The 24,148-nt window shown below is 25.9% G+C and overlaps 6 non-coding genes across 6 annotated transcripts; 1 reads left to right on the forward strand and 5 right to left on the reverse strand.

Annotated features, from left to right (window-relative positions):
- Positions 1–6,093: 6,093 nt before the first annotated feature.
- Positions 6,094–6,165, reverse strand: Trnac-gca (transfer RNA cysteine (anticodon GCA)). Its single transcript has one exon. It is a non-coding gene; the product is annotated as a tRNA-Cys (tRNA).
- A 702-nt stretch (positions 6,166–6,867) lies between these two features.
- Positions 6,868–6,939, reverse strand: Trnae-uuc (transfer RNA glutamic acid (anticodon UUC)). The gene has a single exon. It is a non-coding gene; the product is annotated as a tRNA-Glu (tRNA).
- Positions 6,940–8,896: 1,957 nt separating this feature from the next.
- Positions 8,897–8,969, reverse strand: Trnaf-gaa (transfer RNA phenylalanine (anticodon GAA)). The gene has a single exon. It is a non-coding gene; the product is annotated as a tRNA-Phe (tRNA).
- Positions 8,970–13,358: 4,389 nt separating this feature from the next.
- Trnav-cac (transfer RNA valine (anticodon CAC)) lies at positions 13,359–13,431 on the forward strand. The gene has a single exon. It is a non-coding gene; the product is annotated as a tRNA-Val (tRNA).
- Positions 13,432–16,196: 2,765 nt separating this feature from the next.
- Positions 16,197–16,278, reverse strand: Trnas-gcu (transfer RNA serine (anticodon GCU)). The gene has a single exon. It is a non-coding gene; the product is annotated as a tRNA-Ser (tRNA).
- Positions 16,279–18,570: 2,292 nt separating this feature from the next.
- Positions 18,571–18,643, reverse strand: Trnav-aac (transfer RNA valine (anticodon AAC)). Its single transcript has one exon. It is a non-coding gene; the product is annotated as a tRNA-Val (tRNA).
- Between the last annotated feature and the right edge of the window lie 5,505 nt (positions 18,644–24,148).

A 24,148-nucleotide genomic window follows, 5' to 3' on the forward strand; every position in this document is an offset into this window, starting at 1 on the left:
ACGGAAATGTTATAGATACTTAATTTTTTCATACAAAATTTTAAGGTGGTGCAATTGCGGCAGTGCAACACCCAACGCGACGCCCTTAATTGTAACCAATATATGATACTAAAAAGTAAACAAAAGTTTGTTTACAAATATAAAATAATCACAAGACACACTAACTAAGACTACAATTGAACACAAGCAACAAGAAGTATCTTAAACTAAAGAAAACGAAGCGTTTCAGACTTAAATTCAAACATTTTGTAATACAACATTACGAACTACACCAAACACCAAACGATACTGCGAGTAAATGCAAGTAAAATTCCGTCTTATAAGCACTGAAACAAATGTAACTCCTTTAAGTAAACAATATTGTTTATAGTTTTAATAAGTTTTTTTTGAGAGTTATAAAAATTGTTTTGGAAAAAGCTTGTTTTGAGAATAATGAAAATTGTTTTGGAAAAAATCTTAAAAGGATGTTTTATAAAACAGTTATTTTAGTTTGAAATAAATTATTTCTAAAATAATATAAAAATATATTCCCATTCGGCACAACATCATATAAAATTATTCAGCATCAAGCAGTATTATAAAGAACCATGAAAAACTATTCGACATCAACAAAACTGTTTGACATCAAAACAATTATTAACCATAAATATAATTACTAAGTCTGTACAATTTTCTGATATCATGGAAAATTATTCAGCATCAACCAAAAGTTTAAAGCATCAATCAAAGTTATCAAGCATTTAGCAAATCTGTTTAGCATCTGTCGAAGTTAAAAAACATTTAGCAAAATTATTAACAATCAAGCAAAACTATTTATCATCTGAAAAAATTACTAAGTATCAAGCAAATTTACTAAGCATCAAGAAAAATTAATAAGCATGAAACACATTTATTCGACATTAAGTAAATTTATTTAACAATATGGTTAAATTATATGATTTATATTTAATATGAAAAAGGTTTAAAAGTTTTTGACATCAAGAAAAGTGATTCCAATTATCAATGACTGTAGTCAACTATGACACAACTTGTAGTCAACTTCAAGCTTGACTGTTCAAAGATCTATCACTTTTGCACAAAGTGTCACTTTTGCACAAAGTGTAATTTTCGTACAAATCATCACATTTGGAAGAGGTTAAGGTCAGTGTAAGGTTGGAATACGTTTAAAGTGACGACGAGCAAAAGTTAGAACTCATGCAAAAGTCATCACTCGAGAATAAGTGACACTTCGTGCAAAAATGACGCTTTGTAAAAAAGTGACGCTTTTGTGACAGACCCACCCAATTGTTCAACATCAAGCTGTAATGATATTAGCATCTCATTTTAGTATTTTAAAGCTTGTGAATAAATATGGAGTTTTTTGTAACAATAAAAACTTTTCCAAAACATTTTTCATTATTTTCAAAACAAGCTTTTCCAAAACAATTTTTATAACTCTTAAAACAATTTTCTAAAACAATAAACAATATTGTTTACTTAAAGGAGTTAATTTCATTCCGACGAGTATATATCGGCGTTTTGTCTTTCAAATACGCGTTAAAGTTAGTTGCAAAGTTATTACGCGGTACGATCAAGTAACGTTTTACTTCAATTATTGAGAATCAAGAAAACGTCTACATAGCGGAGTTGATGTTAGTATTTATGTAACTTTACGATTGTTGATACTTTTTATAGATTTTATTTGTGTCGTGATTTAATAGTTTCTTTCTTCAGAACTAAGAATTATTATTGAAAATAAAGTAAATTGCATTTATTCAAAGTGTGTTTTATTCATAACTTAGGAAATAGTTTTGTAACTTATACTGTTTGTATATTATTTACTTCTCGTAAGTATAGCAGTCAGTAAGTTACTGGAGACCACGTAGTTAAGACATAAAACATAAAAACCAATAAAATAACCCATTTGGTTAAAGTGGAGACCACGCCGGGACCCATTAAATAACCACGCATTTAAAGTGGAGACCACGCCGGGACCCAATAAAATAACCCATTTGGTTAAAGTGGAAACCACGCAGTGTCTTTTAAGAACCTTGAATCTTCTGGTTAGGATCTTTGAGCAGTCAACAGAATAAATGCACACAAACAACAATGACGATATCAATTTTAATAATTCCCATCAAGCAGAGATGATGAAAGATAATGCTGAATTTTATCCGTCAAACAGCATTCAACAACAATTTAGAAAATCAAGCGAAGTTAAGCAGCTAACAAATGAAGAAGAGTTAAGAGTTTTGCAAATGCAAATAAAAAAACTAAATGATAGATTAAAGCAGTCTAGATCACCACATTTCGAACGTGCGATGCTAGAAAAACGCGAACCTTTTTACAATGATTACAAAAATAGTAATCAAAATAATTTTAATAACTTTAGCGACACATTTAAGGCGCAAAGACTAATTAAAAAGTTTAAAAGGTTGGACTTTGTAAGAAACCCTCGTGATATTATTAGTTTTTTCGAGGAGGAAATGTTAAATGAAAATATTTCTAGTAATACAGAAAAGTATAAATTTTTAACTGGGTTTTGGCCGAGAGAAGAGTTGTCAGACTATTATAAAATGACAGAACGAGGTGAAAGAAATTACAGTTCTTTAAGAAACTTTTTTATTAATAGGGACAATCAGTTAGCTGAAATTTTAGATAAAATTCCAATTTGGAATGAGTGTACAAACTTTAATAAAATATTTGCTACAGCCGTAAGTTGGGCCAAATGTCGAGAACAGGACAGAATTAAGTTTTTTCTTGCATACTTAATGCCCTTTTCGATCAAAGATAAGATTAGGGAACATTTTGATGAAAGCTTAGAACTTTTTAAAAGAAAAGGACAAGCCATATGGAATGCTTATAAAGAAAACGCATTAATACCTAAGCAAGTTAATTACAATAGACTACAGCAGTATGAGCAAAGTCAGCATAGGTCTAAAATAAATTACCATAAGCAAGTTCGTCCTAATAATCAACAAAATTTTCATTTAAGATATAATGGTATTAATCATAATTACAATTATTGCCAACTTAATCAAGATAGAGATAATTTTAAACCAAGAAAATCATACAATGGGAATAGTAGTAATAATGTTAACATAGCACAGTGTTTGTCATGTCATCAAAACTTACCTACAAAAACATCTAATACAACCAAAGAGTTTCAAACAGTTAAAGAAAAAGCTCAGGTAATAAAAAAAACAATAGCGATTGGAGTAACTGGTCAAGTAGTATGGTTTAATGTTCGCAAAGGTTACGGTTTTATTCATCGTGATGATCAGAACAGCGATATTTTTGTTCATTATACAGCTATCATAAAAAACAACCCGAACAAATTCTTAAGGTCTCTTGCACAAGGAGAAAAAGTCCAGTTTGATATTGTTGTAGGTAAAAATAACATGTCAGAAGCCGCAAACGTGACAGGTCCTAATGGTAAAACAGTTCAAGGGTCTAAGTATGCTGTAGATAAGAATTCACACTACAACGAAAAATTTCAACAAAAAATATTTGACGCAAACCATCATTCTAGTAACCCCCAACAGCGGAAAAGAAAAGCTAGTAGAGTTTATAATCAAGCTTTTGCTTTTACAGCAAAACAAGGTAAACTTAGCAAAGAAAAACATCAGAAACAACATCAGAAAAATATCAGTTACAATAAAAATTATGATAGCAAGCCAAAATATCAAGTGCCAACAGTGCAGCTTAAAAGTTATAAACAAGACTCAGGCTATTACAATTCTTCAAAAACAAAATCACAAACTAGCGTATCAAGCAACATATTAGCTAAAGAGAAAAACAATTTGGCAGTACTTAATTCCTTTGACAAAAAAGAAATTATAACACAGAATAAAAAAGAGTCAGAATTACTAATAGCAGGTCTAAAACTTTTACCATTTATCATAAAGCCCTTTTGAAGATAAAATATAAACATTTTCACAAAACTAACGAAACAGACTTTAATAAAGGTAAAAAGTTGTAACTTTTTATTAACATGAAAATCTATTTAAATATTTTCTAAACTCAGGTAATTTTTTTAAGAAGTTAAAATGAAAGAAACTATTACGTGTATTTATTTTGTATTCTTTTCTGATAAAATTTCTGAATTGTAAAGTTTATAGCTTTTTTACTTTTAATGATGTGCTATGAAGTTTTTTATATTATAAATTACAGTTTGGTAACTGTACTATTAATTAAAAGCTAAGACATAACAATTATACAATTAAAAAGTTTAATAAGCCTATTTTTATATTAAAATTTTAGTAACTACATTTTACTCTAACTTTAAAACAAAACTGATTTATCAGATTTTTTGCTCGTAAAATAATCAAGTTCAAGTTTAAAGCTTTCAAATTCGACTCGTAATAAACTTTTCCTATAAATTTTGAATTTTAAATTACTTTCAACTCCCATTTAGTTTTGACTGTTAACGATCGAAAATAGCACTCGCTAAATTTTTCTCTTTATAAATTTCTATAATGCTTAAGTTTTGTGTTGCTTTAATAGAAATATTTTATACTTGAATCCTTTAAAAGTTTGTGCATGAAAATACTGCTTATTGTTTTGTAAAATATTTTAAAGAAAATGTTTTCTGTTTTGTTTATTAAAGTTTGCGAGTTGAATATTAAGAACATATGTTTTTCTAAGTTAAAAACAAAATTAAAGTTTTTCATGTTTTTTAGAATATTAAATTTCTATTCAATGCATCTTTAAATGCTTAATTTTTTTTTTGTTTTGTATAACATAATAGGTTTGAAAGTAAATACTGACAGTATTGTTATTGTCTTGTGGCATGATAACATAGAAGTTTTTACTAAACTTTCTTGAAAGAATATCTCAACTTTTTTTTTTTGAGCCGCGTATTTTTGAAATGAATACTACAATGATGGCCAATGAAAAGATGAATTTTTTCTATGTCAAAAAGTGATTTCGATGAATTTTTGAATTTAAAGTTTAGAGAAGAACAAGCGAATTAAAAAAATTCGTTCCTGCTAAATAAACCACCGTAGAAGAAGAAATCGGAAGAGAAACGCCGAAATAGAAGATGCCCGAGGACAACAGGCACAAGGACAAGAACCCCAAGGATAAGAAGCCTGAGGACAACTAAATGACTATCATTGTTACTTACTTTGTCTTTATGTTGTGTTTTATCTTAGTTTTTGTAAATTATGTAATTTTTAAGATAGTTATTCAGTTTCTTTTTCTTACTTTTTTTTTTTACCCGGCCTTTTAACAATTATAAAAAAGTTTAAAGTGAAGTAGGATTTTAAGGATTTTAATTATTTAAAACCAGGCTTTAAACGTTAAAATTGAAAATTTAAAAAGAAACAATGTAATGATATTAGCATCTCATTTTAGTATTTTAAAGCTTGTGAATAAATATGGAATTTTTTGTAACAATAAAAACTTTTCCAAAACATTTTTCATTATTTTCAAAACAAGCTTTTCCAAAACAATTTTTATAACTCTTAAAACAATTTTCTAAAACAATAAACAATATTGTTTACTTAAAGGAGTTAATTTCATTCCGACGAGTATATATCGGCGTTTTGTCTTTCAAATACGCGTTAAAGTTAGTTGCAAAGTTATTACGCGGTACGATCAAGTAACGTTTTACTTCAATTATTGAGAATCAAGAAAACGTCTACATAGCGGAGTTGATGTTAGTATTTATGTAACTTTACGATTGTTGATACTTTTTATAGATTTTATTTGTGTCGTGATTTAATAGTTTCTTTCTTCAGAACTAAGAATTATTATTGAAAATAAAGTAAATTGCATTTATTCAAAGTGTGTTTTATTCATAACTTAGGAAATAGTTTTGTAACTTATACTGTTTGTATATTATTTACTTCTCGTAAGTATAGCAGTCAGTAAGTTACTGGAGACCACGTAGTTAAGACATAAAACATAAAAACCAATAAAATAACCCATTTGGTTAAAAAGCAAAATTTTCTTACGTAAAGCATAAACTGTTAATTATCAACCAAAACTATTCAGCATCAAGCAAAATTATTCAACATCATAAAAAAATATCACAAATCAATCAAAATTATTCGTCATCAAGCACAATTATTCGACATCAAGAAAACTGTTTTGATTTATTAAAAAGGGAGGGGACACTCGGATTTGAACCAAGGACCTATCGATCTGCAGTCGATTGCTCTACCACTGAGCTATATCCACTTACGTTTGTTATGAAAAAAAACAATATATAAATAGTTTATCAGCGTTGCCTAAAGCAAATTTGTTTACAAAGGATTGAATTCGACTTAATTTTTTTTGCAACTTAATAACCCTTTTACAACAGTTTTTAAACTTTTACGACTAATTCTTACTAAAACTTTTAAACCTTTTTCCCTTCACTAAAAAATATCAATGTTAACAAAAAAAAAACTTTTATATGGTTAAATTTATTTAAATGCTTTTCGAATTTTTTTATTTTACAACAATGAATAAACAACATTTTAAAAGGTAGTAACGTTAATGTAGTTTACAATACTAGATAAATATAATCACTCTTTTGTATACGTTTTAGGTTTATTGATTTACTAATTTTTCTAATAACTTAAACAACTAAAGTATCAAACACTACTTTAGCACTATATATTTTTTTTCGTGAATTTTTACTTACTAATTAGTTTAACTAAGTTGATTTTATGTTGTATATATGTAAAACTTGAGTATATTTTTTTTAGGAATTCTTTTGAAATTGAAATGTCATTAAAGTTAACGTTTGATCCAGCTTTTTAATTTGTTAATTTATTTAATTTCATGTATCTTAGTACAAAAATTTATATAAACGCGTTCATAGATTTGTGTAGTTTGTAAACGATATTTGTTACACCGCTAAAAAAACAACTTCTAATTTTCTATTCAAATAAAAAATTCCTACACCGGGAATCGAACCCGGGCCGCCTGGGTGAAAGCCAGGAATCCTAACCACTAGACCATGTAGGACTGTGCTGACGAAAGTTGTTTTGCATTTTTAAACGTATTAGTTAACGTTATGACGTAACAATTAAAGCACGTTTATGTAACTTAAACTTTTGTCAGCTTTATTACTTAAAACTTTAGTGCAATACATATATATTTCAAACTATTTGATGATGTTAAGTTTTAAAACATTTTTTAGTATTTGTAAGTACTCATAACAATCTAAATGTTTTTGTTAAACAGAGTAAGTTATCTATTTTATGTTGTTAATTTAACTCACTTTATTTTTGTAAATTATTGAAACATAAACTTATTAAAAGTTAAAAGACAAAACTTTTTGTTTAAAAAAATTAAAAAATAAATAAATATTTTAGTCCTAACATTATATGTATACATATATGTTTTAAAGTCTTACTAATGCACATTGCAGTTTATTTGTATAAATACTTACACACTTTACTTATATACTTTTCAAGAAAATTAATGTTAAGTCCCTCTTACTTTTAATAAAATAATTACAATATTTCTGATTATAAAGTGAGTCATTATTCGAAAATATTATTATAAAGCTTTATTTTTATCTGTTCAAAAAACACTTAGAAAAAGTTGTATAATACTTAAGCTTTTTATTATTATTTATAATATTTAAGCATAAATTTTACAGTATTCATCTTAATATATTATAAAAGTTAAGTTCAGTTATTATAAAAATAACTTGTTTAAAATTTTACAATAGTTTATTTAACTATTAAAATGTAAAATTGTTATTACTGTTCAAGTTGAGTTATTAAATAAATAGAATATTACCCTTTTAACAAATATTCTTATAAAAAAAGTTTGTTAGAAAACTTCAGCGTATTGCATTTTACTTTCTTTGAAGAAGTTGTAACCTATAATTCAAGTATTCACACATGTGTTATTAGTGTTTTTTATTTACTTATAAAAGTGAATGTAAAGTGATATGTATATTTTTTAGTTTATAAGTTACTAAACAATATTCATAGTACATTATTTAACAAAAAATTCAGTTAATTTTCGTTTAGTTTTATTTTCTTACATTTTTTTTTTTTGTTTAACTGGTTGTATAATACTAAAGCTTTAAATATTTAAATGATAAAAAAACTATGTGTAATCACTCGTAAGAAACTTTACAAGCATGTTGTGTACGACTAGAAAACCGAAAGATTCCTTTGTACACCAGGTCCTTAGACCAAACTTTTTGAGCGCTTTTTTTATCGTTTAATAAACAATTTATATATTTTCTTCTTTTAAATGAACATTTTTAATTCAAACTCAACAACTTTTAGATTTTATTTCAATTCTCTTAAAACTTACAGGTAATGATGAATATATTTCAAACTTAGTAAAACTTAACTTGTTAAAATAAACAAACGTAATTTACAAATAACTAAAACTTACTTGAATAACTTATGCTACAACAAAGTGTTTTTTGTTATTTTTTGCCTATATTCTTGCCACACACATTAGCGCCAGAGAGTAATATTGTTTTCTTGTTACTATTATGTTGTTCAGTTGCTTCTTTAGTGAGTTCATTTGATTGCTTTTCTTTGAACAAACTTTGTTAGCTCAATTGTTACTTGTATTAAGTATATTTAGCAGTACATACATAATAACTAATCACTGTGATACTTATACATACTTATTTTTAAAGATAGTTGTTACTAAGATGTTCTGGACTCTTACTTAAATAAGATACATAGTTTTATTATGTTTACAACTCCTTATGTTTAACATTTAATTTATATTTAATTAGTAAAAGTAGCCCCTAACTCAGGCCTTGGGGAATATAATGCATAAAGCACAATCATTGTAACATAAATCATGAAAAAGCACAAATGCATAACGTTGAAAAAATATATACGTTAAGAAACAAAACAACTATGTTGAATAAATTACTATATCAAGTAAAATTATATTAACATGAACAAAAGATAAGTACAGTTTAAATAGGTAAAAACCATGCCTCGACCCGGGATTGAACCAGGGACCTTCAGATCTTCAGTCTGACGCTCTCCCGACTGAGCTATCGAGGCTTGTGGGAACTAAAATTTGTAGGGTTTGTATAAATCATACAAACTCAAATACTGAATTACATTAATAATTTCGCTATTTCAATTCACCCCGAAAAGTATTTGCTTTACACAAACTAAATTATTTGCAGAAAATATGTCTACTATCAAAATATAAGTAGAGTAGGAACAAATTTTGTTCGACGTTACTAAACTGTGTTAAACTACACTAGAAAATAATTTAATTAACTAAATCAGAATCTATTAAAAGTTAGTTTATGTTTCAAAATAAATAATGTATGACTTTACTTAATCGTGTCTGACTTTAAAAATCACTTTTCACTTTACTAAAAGCTTTTGACTGTCTTAGTAAGGTTAAATTTTATTAAATCATGTTTGACTTTACTAAATTCTGTTTTATTTTACGATATCATGTTTGATTTCACTAAACTGTGTATGACTTATACTTTACTAAATCTTGTTTGATTTTACTATATCATGTTTGACCTAACTAAATTATGTTTCAATCAAGTAAATTAGAAATGTTTTAAACTATTCGGCTGCAAACTTTGCAACTTAGAAAAAAATGATAAATCAGACAAAAACATAACACTAAACAAGAAAAGCGAAAGACAAAATGTATGCATTTATTATTAAAAATATTTTTATAACAAAATTAAAACTAAATCAATATCAAATCAAAGTAAAATTAAGCCCCGAAACACGAATAGTTAAAACGTTTTTCTAATACAGTTTAAAACGTTTTCTAACATAACCTTTCCAAACTTTTTCAAATGCACAAATTCTTAAACTAACAAGATAAGCGTCTTATTTCGAACTTAACTTACTGTACAAAAACCTTCATTGTTACTACGTCATAATAATTGTAAAATTTTCATTTTCTAAATTTGTGTTAAACATTGATAATAAAGTTTAGCGTTACTGATGAGTATATGAGGTTATATATCTCATATACGAAACGGTAGTATAAACCAATAGTTTTTATATAACTGAATAAATAAATATATGTGTATATTATATAAAAACAATAGTTTAGACAGCTGTTTCGTACATAAATAAAAACTTGATGTACTCCTCAGTAAGCTAAAGTTTATTACAATAGTAAACAGAAATTTAGATTTTGATTTTTTTATAATAATTTTGACGTAGCAACAATACAGTTTATTGTACAGTTAGCAGAATATGAAAAATACACTGTAGTTGTTTAATTTATGCATTTTGGAAAGTTTGGAAAAGGTCATATTAGAAAATTGTTTCAAAAATTTAAAAACTATTTTAAACTACTCGTGTTTGCGGATTAAATTTTACTTTGTTTTAATATTTAGTTAGTTTTAATTTTGCTAAAAATGTATTTTTGGTAATAAATGCATATGTTTTGTTATTCGCTTTTCTTGTTTAGTGTTATGTTCATATCTGATTTATCAATTTCTATTTTTTCTATGTCTATATGTATATATATATATAGTAAGCAATTACTATATTATAAGTATATATATATATGTATATATAGAATTAAGTTATTTAACTTGATACATCAAGTCTTTCACACTGAGGCCACCTCTAGGGCTTTATTGATAAAATGGTTTATTTCAAGATGTAAAACTTAAAGGACTCAAGTAAAGGACTTTCATTTGTGTGTTTTGTTTTGTGCTTTATTTTAAACTTGTTTTGAAGCTGATGAGTGCATAAGCACGAAACTCGAGTCCTTTAAGTTTTACATCTTGAAATAAGCCTTTTTATTATATATATATAATAGAAATAAAATAATAATGAAATAAATAATAAATAATAAAATAAAAGTATAATTTAAAAAACGGATGTAAATTGTGCAATGCGGAAAAAATCGAAATTTTAAAAGTTAAAAAATCTGAATCCCTAAACAAAAGAAACGAATTACAAACTGGCTGCATACATTATCGAAAACAATTTATCTAAAAACTCTGTTAATAATTTTGTCTAAAAATAACTATCTATTCTATTATTACGTAATACCTAATTTTATATAATTTTATTGCTGTACTTACAAGTTTGCTTTTCATTGAATAAAACTTGGCTAAAGACGCGTATTAAACGCAGAAACAGCTGTCCCAAACAAAAGTTTATCTTGTGTATTTTAGTTCTATATATATATATGTATATATATACAAAGGTTTATTTAAAGATGTAAAACTCAAAGGACTCGAGTTCGTGCCTATGCACTCATCAGCTTCAAAACAAGTTAAAAATCTTGTTTAAAGATTTTAAACTTGTTTTGAAGCTGATGATGACAAATAAAAGCTTTGTTACGGAAAGTATACTTAAAGGTCTGTCTGAGTTGTAAAAAGCTGAGTAGGAAAACTTTATAAAGCTTTTTTTTTTATATTTTATATATACTGTTGTTCCTAACCCACTTTACTTTTAAATTAGTCAAAAAAACAATTTTAAATTATTATAACAAAAAATACGATGGAAAAAAATCTTTTTTTGCTAAGTTATCTTCTTTTCAGCGCAGACTGATTTTTAAGCATACTAGCCCTTAGTTACAACTTAAAAATTTTGTCAAAAACCAAATAAAAATGCGTCGATCGACAGTCGAACCCGGAACTAGTGCTTGGAAGGCACCAATGCTAACCGTTACACCATCGACGCTTGTGTTGGAATGAAGAAATTACTAAATATAATCTCAAATGTAAATGCAGCTAGCTCTGTATTGCAATCAAATGCTAGCATATGTGTGTTCAAGCGTTATTTTTATTGCCGTTGGCTCGACAGAATAAGCTATGATATTGCGCTGTAGATTTTTAACGCGTTTTCGCTCGCTAGCTGTATTATATACAGTTTATCTGCTCGTTTAAGCGGTAAATTCTCACGTGGTTAAGCGTTTATGGCTGTAAACTTGATGTTTATTTGCAAAAAATGTTCATTTTAAGACGTGCATTTTACTTTGTATTTGCTTTTATTTCCAATTATATGTATTTATACGTTTGACCACAGAATATTAAGTTTATGATTATATTGAATTAATATTTTTAAATCTAAGAATGTTTTGATCAAATTATGACTGAGAAAAAAAATCGAGGTATTTGTAAATGATAACACTAACTGTAGAAATAAATTGCTAAATGTATGATAAAAGTTTCTAACTAATGAAAATTTATTACTTAACTTTACAAACTGATTTAAGTCGTGGATTTTACTAATAAATTAATAAATCACTATACTACAAATAAACTAAGTATAACAATAAACAAATAACTAAAACTCAATAGTCACATTAAGCTTGTAAGCTTGTCCTAAAAGTTAAGTTAAAAAGTTTTACTGATTAAAAAGTGAATAAAATTTCAAATTTTTTAAACTAACTCATCTTTTGACCAAAATTAATACTAAATTGAGCACTGTTTTATGTTTACAACAACTTTCCATTATTTAAATATTTCTGTTTTGTCACATAGTTGTACAATTATATTTTGCTACTTAGTTTAAAGTTTAAATAGTTTTGTCAAAGCTCATAAGTATATATCTTTTACTAATATCAAAATTCTAAATTAATTAAACAAAGAAAGTTTATTTTATCAAATTTTGCACTCTTGAAAATACTACATGACTAAAAAAATTAAAAACCTTTAAAATTATTTTAACATATTGTTTTTATATCCTAGTTGTCAGCATAATAGTAAAACTTCTACTTATTTTAAAAATATATTGTTAAAAAGAAAACATATATATTTATAGTTAAATGAGAGTCAATTGTTAAAAAAATAAGTCTAGTTTTAACTATATCTAAGGGTAGAACTTAACCTAATTTAATTTAAACAAAATCAATCGTAGAGCAATTACTTCTTTATATTATTATAAGTTTCATTTAGTTAGACTAATAATTTGCTTAGTATATTTAAGTGTTAAATTTTAAACTTAAACAACACAAAAATAGTGTACAGCATGTTTACCTTTGTACTATTGAATGTATTCATAAGCTTTCAAAGATCATCAAACCATAAGCTTTCGGTAGACTAAAACCGATTTCGTCTTTATTAGGACTCATCAGTCAGTCACAACCGAAAAACCTGTAGCCTTCTATCTACAGACGGTTTATCATGCTTTCACGTAAATCAACCATTTGTTGGCATTTATCAGTGACTTCAGTATTGTCTTTTGCAGTACAACGTTTAACACATTGTCCACTAGACAAGACATCTGGTACGCTCGTATTATATACAATCAACAAAAACTGATGATCAGATGGAATGACTGAAGTCTGATTATCAAGTCCTTTGTTAAACTTGAACTTGTCTCACGGCACACGATAGGGCTTCTGCAGACTTTCGCCGATTTTTTTGTTGTTTGAAGCTTTCAAAGAGGGTTAATTCAAGTTACAGTATATATATAAACGCCATATTTCGCCACACCCCAAGCGTTTCAGTAGTGTAGTGGTTATCACGTTCGCCTCACACGCGAAAGGTCCCCGGTTCGAGCCCGGGCTGAAACATTTTTACTTTCGTTGTACAAAATGACTTCATTTTTGTCAAACTTTTTTATTGAGTGTTTCGCTTTTATTGCATGTATTAAATAGGTAAATTTTTGTTTGTAAGCTAGAAAGTTTAGTAAAGTTATGTATCTGTTTAGTTCTGGTTTTATTTATTTTAAATTGTATAATTTTCTAGATTTTTTCTTATTATAGATTTTCTAGTTTTAATTAAAAAGTGAACTGCTGATATTTTTGATAAAGGTATGTAAACTTTTATAATAAAAAAAATAGTTTAAATAAAACGTTTCATATCTTAACATCGATGACAAAACTAATATTAATATCGAACAAGCAAGTTTTTTATTTAATAATACTTACTTTTTTTTATTTATAGCTTCAGATAAACTATTTGCAAAAAAAAAAAAGAAAAAAATCTACTAGTATTATAGATACCTTTTGTTGAAAAAAATAGTCTAAAAATAAAGAAAATAGCTTTTATTTTAAGGTTTGTAGAAGTTAATGTTTATAAACAAGAATATTAATTCGAAAAGTATAACTTTACTTAACAAAACAGTTCAGTAGATTAATTTAAGTTTTTTTTTATAAACTTTGTGTTGTACTTTATTTTTACACTACTTTTCTTTATTTAACTGACGAACGTTTCTCTGTTTTTAACAAATTAAGACAGTTCTGCAAGTTTATTAAAGTTTTCCAATTAACTTTGATAACTGTAACTTGGAAGCTTTAGATAAATCCGTAAAAATGTATTAACTTTATTAACACAGAGAAACGTGCGTCAGTTGAATAAAGAAAAGTAGTTTGCAAATTGTTGTTTTTCTGTGAAGTTTTTTCGTTAGAATTTTTATTAGCATGCTTTTAGCAAGTGTATTTCAGTTGTTTGTTAAATATTTAAGTTTAATAAACTTGTCATAACAGCAATTCTAAATCATTTTACGTAATCACTAAGTATTACATGTAGGTTTAGGTATTTAGTTTTATATTTATCTACGTTCTCTGACTATACATATTTTAATTTAAATAAAATTGGTTTTATAAAATAAGATACGACTAATGAAAGACTAATTAGAAACTGATACAAATAATATTTGGTAATTAAAAAATTTCAACATGAAAAAATGTATAGATAATTTTGAAAGCAATCTCAATTATTAAATTTGTATATTAATTTATATAAACGACAATTTTGTTGTTATTTTCTAAATATTATTGTTTTTTATATATAATTATAACTTAAAAATACATTTTTTAAGTATGTAGTCCATGTAAAACAGCAATTTTAAAGCAAATATCTGAAAAAGAAAAACTAAAAGCTAGTTTTCAAATATTTCAATGTGATTTTTAATTAGAGTAGTTAAAAGTTAGTTGACATGCAAAAGTTTGAAAATTAAAAAAAATACTTTTTATGACAAGATTGTTTTATAAAGTACCTTTAAAAAGTATATATTATTTTTTTGATGAGTTTTTTTAAATTTAATTCATATATAACAATAAACAAATTCTAAAGATTTTAATTTTAAAAAATTTAACAATACACAATGAATTAAAAAACAAGTTTAATGATATATTTTGTTGGACTGTACCTTCATAGTACTCAATTACTACTTTAGCTTTTATGATAATTAATTTATTTAGAAACATATACTATAAACAATTTAACAAAATCATCGGCGAAAGTCTGCAGAACAGAAGTCCGGACTTTCGTTTGCCGTGAGGCAAGCTCAAATTTAACAAAAGGGTAATTGGCATGATAAACAATTTAAGGACATAACATAAAATAAAACTGTAGCAAAACATTATTGACTGTTTAAGCAAGTATCATTCATCTTAAATTCGATAACATCATAAAAGGACTTGAAAAAGTTTTCTACTGACAACTATTTGATGAAGTTTATATACGCACTATATTCTTAACGTATAAATGGTAGAGTGGCCGAGTGGTCTAAGGCGCTGGATATAGGCTCCGGTCATTTCGGTGGCGCGGGTCCGAATCCCGTCTCTGCCACTGACGCTTTCAATTTTATGCTACGTTAACAAGATATTCTTGGTTTTAGCATCACTATTTTTCTAGTTATACTTCCACCTACTTGATCAGGATGACTAAGCAATCTAAGTAGTTTGCACAATTTTTGTTAATGTAAAAAAGTTTTGTATGTTAAGTATGGAAGTTTTTATCTTTTCTTTTAAATAAAATACGTTTAAAAAGTTACTAACCAATTGTAAGTAACATAATACGTTTAAAATACAAGGTAAAGAAAAAAAAAAACTTTGAACAAACTTATAAAACATTTAGAGAGTATTTAACTCAAAGGTTTTAAAAGCTTTATTTGTATTTTCAGTATTTAATTTGTTCACAAAAGTTTAGAAAATTATAAATAACAATTATAATACTACAAGTAGTTGAATTTGTTCAGTAAAATTATAAAGGTATCATTTTTATATAATTTAAACTTATTGTTTAACAAAATAATTGCTAACCGAAAAAATAAGAAATTTAAAGCAAATATTTCTTTTGTAGTTTACAAACTGATATCAGTACGACATGATTATAAAAAAAAAGTTTAATAGGAGAAACTAATTAAACTGTTAAAACTACCAGGTATAAAAAACTTGTAGTATAATTAACTGCTTGATAAAAACTGGTAGAACACGAAGTTGCATGTTAAAAAAAGTTTTATATGAAAGTTTTAAAAGTATGCTAAATATATGCACCATACTTTATAAATAAAAGCTTAAAACATATCAAACGTAGTGGTTGAAAAAAAAGGCGACGGAGATGGGATTCGAACCCACGCGTGCAGAGCACAATGGATTAGCAGTCCATCGCCTTAACCACTCGGCCACCCCGTCTGGCTGCTAGATTTCCAATTTAACGTATATATAACTATAAATTTACAACTATCGCTACTTGTTATAACACAGAAATTATTGCTAAAATCTAATCTTTACTTTTTAAATAAGTTTATTTTTTCTTTATTTTAATGATTTCTGAGAATTTTATATCAGTATGTGTGTTTCAAAAATTTTCAATCACAACTATATTTATTTCTTAAAGCTACTTAATATATTTCATAGTTGTGACTTGGTATTTATACTGAATAAAACAAGTTGAGAATGTAATACAATTTCGTTAATAAGTTAAATGAATTTCCTCTAATCTTTACCAGATATCCAATTTTGTTCGAAAATTATTATTACGTCATCAAAAAGAGATACTCGCAAAACTGAATGAAAATTTATTGTAATAAGTTTTTGTTATTTATAAACTGTCTATAACTTTTCGTTTAGTTGTACTTATGTGTAGTAATTTAATTTGTTTTTACTAAATGATTGAGCTTAAGTGTTCACACGTTATAAACAATTTCTGACTTTCGATAAAGTCATTAGATAAATGCTACAATCACTCAAAAATAAAAACTACCAGCTTTGTAATAAAGGAGCTTATTTAGGTTTAAACTAACGATTAAATGGTTTAGGCGACGGAAAAAGATAATAAATTGTTTGTATAATTCATTTTAAAGTTTGATTTGTTTGTATTTATCTACATAAAAGCCTTGTCATTTCTGTATGTTCATCAGTTTTAAAATGTTTAAATTATACAAGAATATTAAATACATTGAAATTAATAGCCATAAACAGTTATACATTTTATCTTTACAAAATTTAATTTGATTGGGTTGAAAAGTTTAAGTAGACTTTATGTATATTTTTGGAAGTTGATAATTAAAAGTAAAACCACATAAAGCTATACACTTTTAAACAAATGTTTTTTTTGTTAACAAAATACACAAATATGTTGTTTGCCCGTTTCACATTAATTTTGTTAATAATTTTTTACTATATACAATAACAAAAAAAATTTAAAATAGCTTCAAATAACTTAATATTCATATCTTATTTTGATCATAATTATTTTTACCTTGATAAGCTTGTTTAAATTTTACAAATTAGAGTTTATGTTTTTACTATAAGAATAATATATAATATAAACATAAAAAGATTAACTTGAACGAAATATGTAACAACAAAGCAATTCAAAAGTAATTATCAAAAGGAGACTAACAGAAGACTAAAATCACTAATCTAAGGCTCTACCGACCGAGCTAGCCAGGCTCAAAATAATAAGCAAAACTTAAAGAAATTAAGTTTAATTTATTACAACTGCATTACACTTAACAAAGTTTTGATTGATAAAATTATATGAAAACCAAGTTTTACGAACATTTTCTGGTTACACAGAGTATTATTAGGCTTAATGTATAAAACGTTATAAAGTTTATGTTTCAAATTTAATAAATACATTTAAAAAAAGTATTTTAGCTTTATTTGATTAAATGTTACTTATTTACATTAATAAACTTGTTTTAAAGAAATTGTGATGATAAGTTAGTATTTAACAAAGCTGTAAAAGTTTAACAATTTTAATAATGATGTAATAACTAAAATCATGTATATAGATAAAATTGTATAACACAAAATTCTTAATATTAAGCTTTAGCTCTTAAGGTTTTATTTATATAAAGCCCTGTTTTTTTTTTAGTTTAAAATTTTTTTTTGAACATTTACAACATAGATTATTAACTTTAAACAAAATTTCTACTGTTTTTTTTCAAAGTTCTAATTAAATAGCTTTTTAACAGTAAGGTTTATGGTATGTTGCAAGCATTTGTTTGTAATAAAAAGTTTAGAATTTTTTTTAACCACCATTGTAATATACTATACTAATAATAAAGTTATGTTAAAACTGTTTTATTTAGTGGAATACAACCTATATTAATCAAAATTTCTAAACTATTTTATTATGTAAAAATTGTCTTTGAAAAAATTATATTATTAAGAATAAAAGTATTTAAAATTTGGTTTTATCGAAACCTGGAAAGAAATCGTTTCGCAAAGTCCATATAAGTTTATGCATTTGTTTTTTTTTTAACCAACAATTTTTATAACTTTTAAAGATGTTTCAATGTCCTCAGTATTCTAATATTCTTAAAATTTTATAGTCCTTTAATATTTCTATCAAGTTATACACAACATACCAAGTTAGTATGCTTTTAAAATAAATCTATAAACATTTTCTTAGCACACAACTGCATTATAATAAAATGATATAAACTAGGATTACAAAACTTTCAAATAAAATTATGTTTCCGCCCGGGCTCGAACCGGGGACCTTTCGCGTGTTAGGCGAACGTGATAACCGCTACACTACGGAAACGCTTGTTAAGTATCTATAATGTGCGTATATAATCATATTAAGTTGCTCCGTTTCAATAAACTGAATTTGCATTGATATTACACATTGTATGTATAAAACAATAATAGGCAAGAAACTAAACTTTAAAAACTTTATTATGTAACTATAACACCTTTCTGTGTACAACGAAAAATAACTGTATCTGTTTAGCTAATTAGTCAAACAATTTTTAAGCAATATACTTACTTAGATTATCTTATATTTTGCATTGTTATTCATTTTAGCATAACTTTATACTTCTTTTTTAAATTTTAGTTTAACAAAATTAGTACTTCTTCTATTTAATAATTAACATATTATCTAATTAAAATATATAAGTGCATAAATATAATTGGCAACAAAGTTTACAGAGTTAGTTGTCTTGAAAAGTTTGACTTTATCTTATCTTACTTTAAATATCTTTTATGTGTGCATATAAACAATATTTCAGAAATACTTATTTAAAAATCCAAATATATGTTTTATGATTGGTATAAGAAATTTTGTGTCGTTAATACCTTTAAGTAAAAGTTGACAAACTTAATACTAAACTTCAAAATATCTTGAAATGTTTCTGAAAACTTTAACAAGTTTTCAAAAAACTAAAAATGCTACTAAACGCTTTTTCTTTAAATAGCTAAAATAGGGAACGGGTCAAAAGTTCACGAAAAAAAATTGCACGAGTGAACTAAATTGCACGAAGATACTTTCACACAAAGACAAATTTGCACAGATTACATTTTTGCACGAGAGTATAAAAAATAATAAAGGAAAATATGTAAAATAACAGAAAAACAAAACTAAAAGATAAGTTAATAAAAAACAGAAAAAAAAGTTACTGACCGAGGGTAAGGGTTAGGGGTAACAGTGATAATAAAATACAAATAAATAATAACTATTGAAAGTTATTACATAAACAAAAAAAAAATTAATAATAATTTAAAAAAGCTACCGTCCGGCGGTAAGAGTTAGGGGTAAGAGTGATAGTAAAAAAAATAATTATAAAATAAAGTTTTAAAATGAACTAGAAAACTTCAACCTGTGCAAAAATGTCTCCGTGCAAAAGTGTCTTCGTGCAAAAGCGACCCAAGTGCAAAAGTATCTTCGTGCAGTTTTACCTTCGTGCAGTTTTATCCTCTCGTGCATAAGTATCTTTGTGCAATTTAGTGAACTCGTGAAGTTTTGTACGCTCGTGCGAATTTGACAGCTACCCCTTAAAATAATTGAACAAAAAGTTTTTTTTTATTTAACTCAACATAGCTAGAAAATTAGACTCTTTTCCTTTTATTTACATTAAATTTCTGAGTGTTATGAGTTTCTAAATTAAAGGAGTTTAGAAATTGATATTTACAACTTATAAACTCTATTAAAAAGTAATTACAAATAGTCAATTCAGTTGAAATAAACTAACAAAATAAAATTACTTTTTTGTTTCTTATCGAATACAAACGGAAAATAATTATTAGTTTTATATTACATTGCATTGTTATTATAGCTTCAATTACTAAAAAAGCTGTACACTAAATTTTGTATTTAAATATTAAGTAGTTACTTGCTATAGTTTATACAAAACTAAAATAAATAACTTCTTTAAACAAAAGCAACATTAATGTTTAATTGTTAAAAAGATTGAAAACCCGATTAAAATTTAGTAAACTAGTTTTAGCGTTTGTCAAGGTAGACTACACTAAATTTATCTTATAAAACTATTAGTAAAGTGTTTTATAAACACGTATAGTCTAATTCTAATACCATACATACTACATAGTTACAATTATTTTTTAACGAAAAAAACGTTATCAAAAGTAAAACAATGTTCCTTGATTAAAGATTTGTAAAAGTATAAACTTACTTGACTGTAACTAATAAAAGCCTAACAAAAAGTATATACATTATCGAACATACTTTAACATAAGACTATTACTCTAGCTAGATTAGTTTACATTTATAAAATTGTGTGCAATATTTCATAACTGATTCTAAACGCTTATTTAATTTATAAGCTTGTACTATCATTTGTTTCAATGCTGTTTTTAAGCTATGGTATTGCTACTAAAAAATAAAGCTACTGACGCCTATCCTTCAATGTAGTTGAACTATATAAATAATTTGTATTGATAATAACCATGTGGTCCGTTGGTCCAGGGGTATGGTTTCCGCTTAGGTTGCGTGAGTTCCCGGGTTTAAATTCCGGAAGAGCCCATCACCTTAATTTTTTCAACAAAGTTCTGTAATCCAAAAACAACAATACTTAAAAACACAAACAAATAATACTAAATTATGCAATACTTTTGTTAATTTAACTTTGTTTACCAAGACTTAAATTCAAAGCTTTTTTTTTAAATTGCTAATTCAATAGGAAAGATAACTAATTCAAAATTTACTGTTTAATTTTGAATTAGTTATCTTTCCTATTAACAACCAAGTTGAAGTGTGTTGATTCGTTGACACACAGAAAAATATGTTGGTAGAATAAAGGAAGATTACTGTATAACTTGTTTTTATATATGTCATTTAACAATAATAATTACCTAAGTTAAGAAATAAATGATATTATGACTTTTACATAAAAACACTGAGTCATAATACTGTTTTGAATTTGTTTTTTTTATTTATATTAAGCTTTATTTATCAAATTAGTACGACGCTGTCAAGTTTTCACTAGTTTCTTGTATAGATTAGGTCATGAAAACTTAAAAGTTTTGTTGCTTTGTTGTATTGTAATACAAAAACCTATAATTTGCTTGATTAAACCATAAAACGTTGTCTTTTATTTACTTATATTTTTACTACGTTAATTTAGTAGCGTACCATTAAATTATATTTATTGCCTTGCTTAAACTAAAGTTTTAATAATTAATAAAACAATGCTAAAATAACAACCGTTCATTACATAAGTTACAAACCAACTTTTAGTTTTAAATATTTATAGCTGTTGCTTAATTTCTACATACACTAAACTCACCAAAAAATTTATTTTATTTTTTATTTTTTTACTTTATACATTTTTAAACGTTGTAATCACTTTCGAATTATAAATCTCTTAACATTTAAATTTTTACTACAATTATAATTAAAAAAAAAGTAAATTACTGAAGTTTAAAGTTTACGTGAAGTTAAATTTATTTCTATGTATTCAACGATGTATATTCAAATTTAAATTTCCATTTTCTTTACTATTAAACAATTTTAGCTGTACTAGTTGAGTAAGTTTTTATTACAGTTTTAACCTAAAACTTTATAGTTAATTTTTGTTTCTACATTCTTGCATTTCGTAATTTGTACAAAATTCAAAACAAAACTATTCCAATTAGTATGGTTTTATAATAGGGTTTCACTCTAATCAAATAATGCTTGAAATATAAATAACTAAGAGCTTATCATTATTGTTTAATATTTTGTTTAAACTTCGAAAACTGTTTTGCGAAATCAAACTGATTTACAACATTCACAGAAGATAATAGACTTTAGTTGTACTGTTATTTAAATAAGTTGAAAAATTTTCTGTTAAAAGACCTTAGTAATAAAGTGTTATAAAATTAGTGTTTTTAAATAAGGATAAGTAAAATAAGATTTAAGCTGATAACTTTATAATGTTGTCACTAAAGTAAGTAGCAATAAGCAGTAGTAAAAATAAGTAGAAGTTTACACTACTAACCAATACAATTTATACTATTAAAAAGTATAACAAGCCTTGGATTTGAATCCGAGACTTCCCTCACTCTGAAAATTCGCACCTCCAGACTAACGGGCCACTTAGTAAATGCGATTGTATTGCATTTATAAACTTGCCAACTATAAGTAAGAACACTGCACTTCAAGAAACCTTAAACTACTTTAATTATATTTATTTAAAATAATTATAAAAACTATTACATTATATACCACTTTAATTTTGTAACTTAAATAAGAAAACAATACATGTATTAAATATTAGCATAACCTAAATATTTTTTTTATTAACAAAATTTAAAAAAATACTACACTTTGACTTCTTTAACCTACCGGTGATTTTAGCAAAAAAGTTTACATAACTGTGTGTTAACAACTTACATACTTAACTTAACTTTCACGTGTTTAAAGTGTTACAGCTTGAAATCTTTACTTGAAGTTTGAGAAACATTTGTTATTTATATTAAGTAGAAATTAATTTATACTTAAAATAGCATTTATTTATCTACTTAGTATACAATTTTCATCATGTATATAAATAATATACTATTTTAAGAAAATTAACTTGTTTTAGTATTAGTTTATTCTTAGAAGATTACTCGAAAATCATTAAACTTTTGTGCTACTACTAGTTTAAAACATGTTTGTAAGCTTTAATAAAATTTTAACTGAACATTCTATAACAGAGCCGAAAAAATTTTGGAAGTGCCGGGCATCGATCCCGGTGCCTCTCGCATGCTGGGCTAGCGCTCTATCATCTGAGCTACACCCCCACATGCATAGAACCGGCTCGTAGCGTTTATAAAAGTTTCTATTCTTTGTTAAGTGCTTTTATCTTATCTACACGTTGCCTGGTAAGTAACTTTTGTTTTCTGTTAAGCTATTAATGCTAGTTAATTTCATCGCTTTGATACTTGCTTTTGATAATTATGAATATAAAATATGTGTTAGCTTAGTCTGTTAATAATAAACAGAAAAGTATTACACAGATTTGGAACGTAAAGTAGTTACATATGCTGCTTTCACAGTTATTAAAAGTAAAATAGTACAGTTTGAAAGTTTTTAAAGTAAAAATAGTTTTATTTACAGTTTTAAAATTTTTTAAAGGTGTGATAGTTTTGTATGCAGCTTGTGCATTTTACAAAGGTAAAATTGCTGCAGACGATTTTTGTAAAGTTTTAAAAGGTAGAATTTTTATTTATTAAAATTTAAAGCTTTTGAAGATAAGCATTTAGTACAATATTCAAAAAAAAAAAGTTCTTTATACAGTTGGTATGGCTTTAGAAGGTAAAATAGTGTATATGAAGTTTCTACAGTTTTCGAATGTAATGTAGTTGTATATGAAGCTTGTACTATTTTCGAAGGTAAAATAATTGTTAATGAAGTTTGGACAGTTTTTGAAGAAAAAATAGTCGTATATTAAGTTTGTTAAGTTTTTGAAAGTAAAGTATTTCTATACTCTTCATTTCAAGTTTTAAAAAAAAAATATTTGTACACTCTGCATTTACAGTTTTTTAAGGTAAAGTAGTTGTATATTAAGCTTGTACTATTTTCGAAGGTAAAATCGTTGTATATGAAGCTTGTACAGTTTTCGAAGAAGAAATTGTCGTATATTAAGTTTGTTCAGTCTTTGAAAGTAAAACAGTTGTATATTCTGCATTTGCAGTTTTTGAAAGAAAAAAAGCTGTACATTCTGCATTTACAGTTTTTGAAGGTAAAGTAGTTGTATATTAAGCTTGTACAGTTTTCGAAGAAAAAATTGTCGTATATTAAGTTTGTTCAGTCTTTGAAAGTAAAATAGTTGTATATTCTGCA

Source organism: Thalia democratica, chromosome 2 (genome assembly GCF_965202585.1).
Source record: "Thalia democratica chromosome 2, ktThaDemo2.hap1.1, whole genome shotgun sequence".
NCBI lineage: Eukaryota > Metazoa > Chordata > Thaliacea > Salpida > Salpidae > Thalia > Thalia democratica.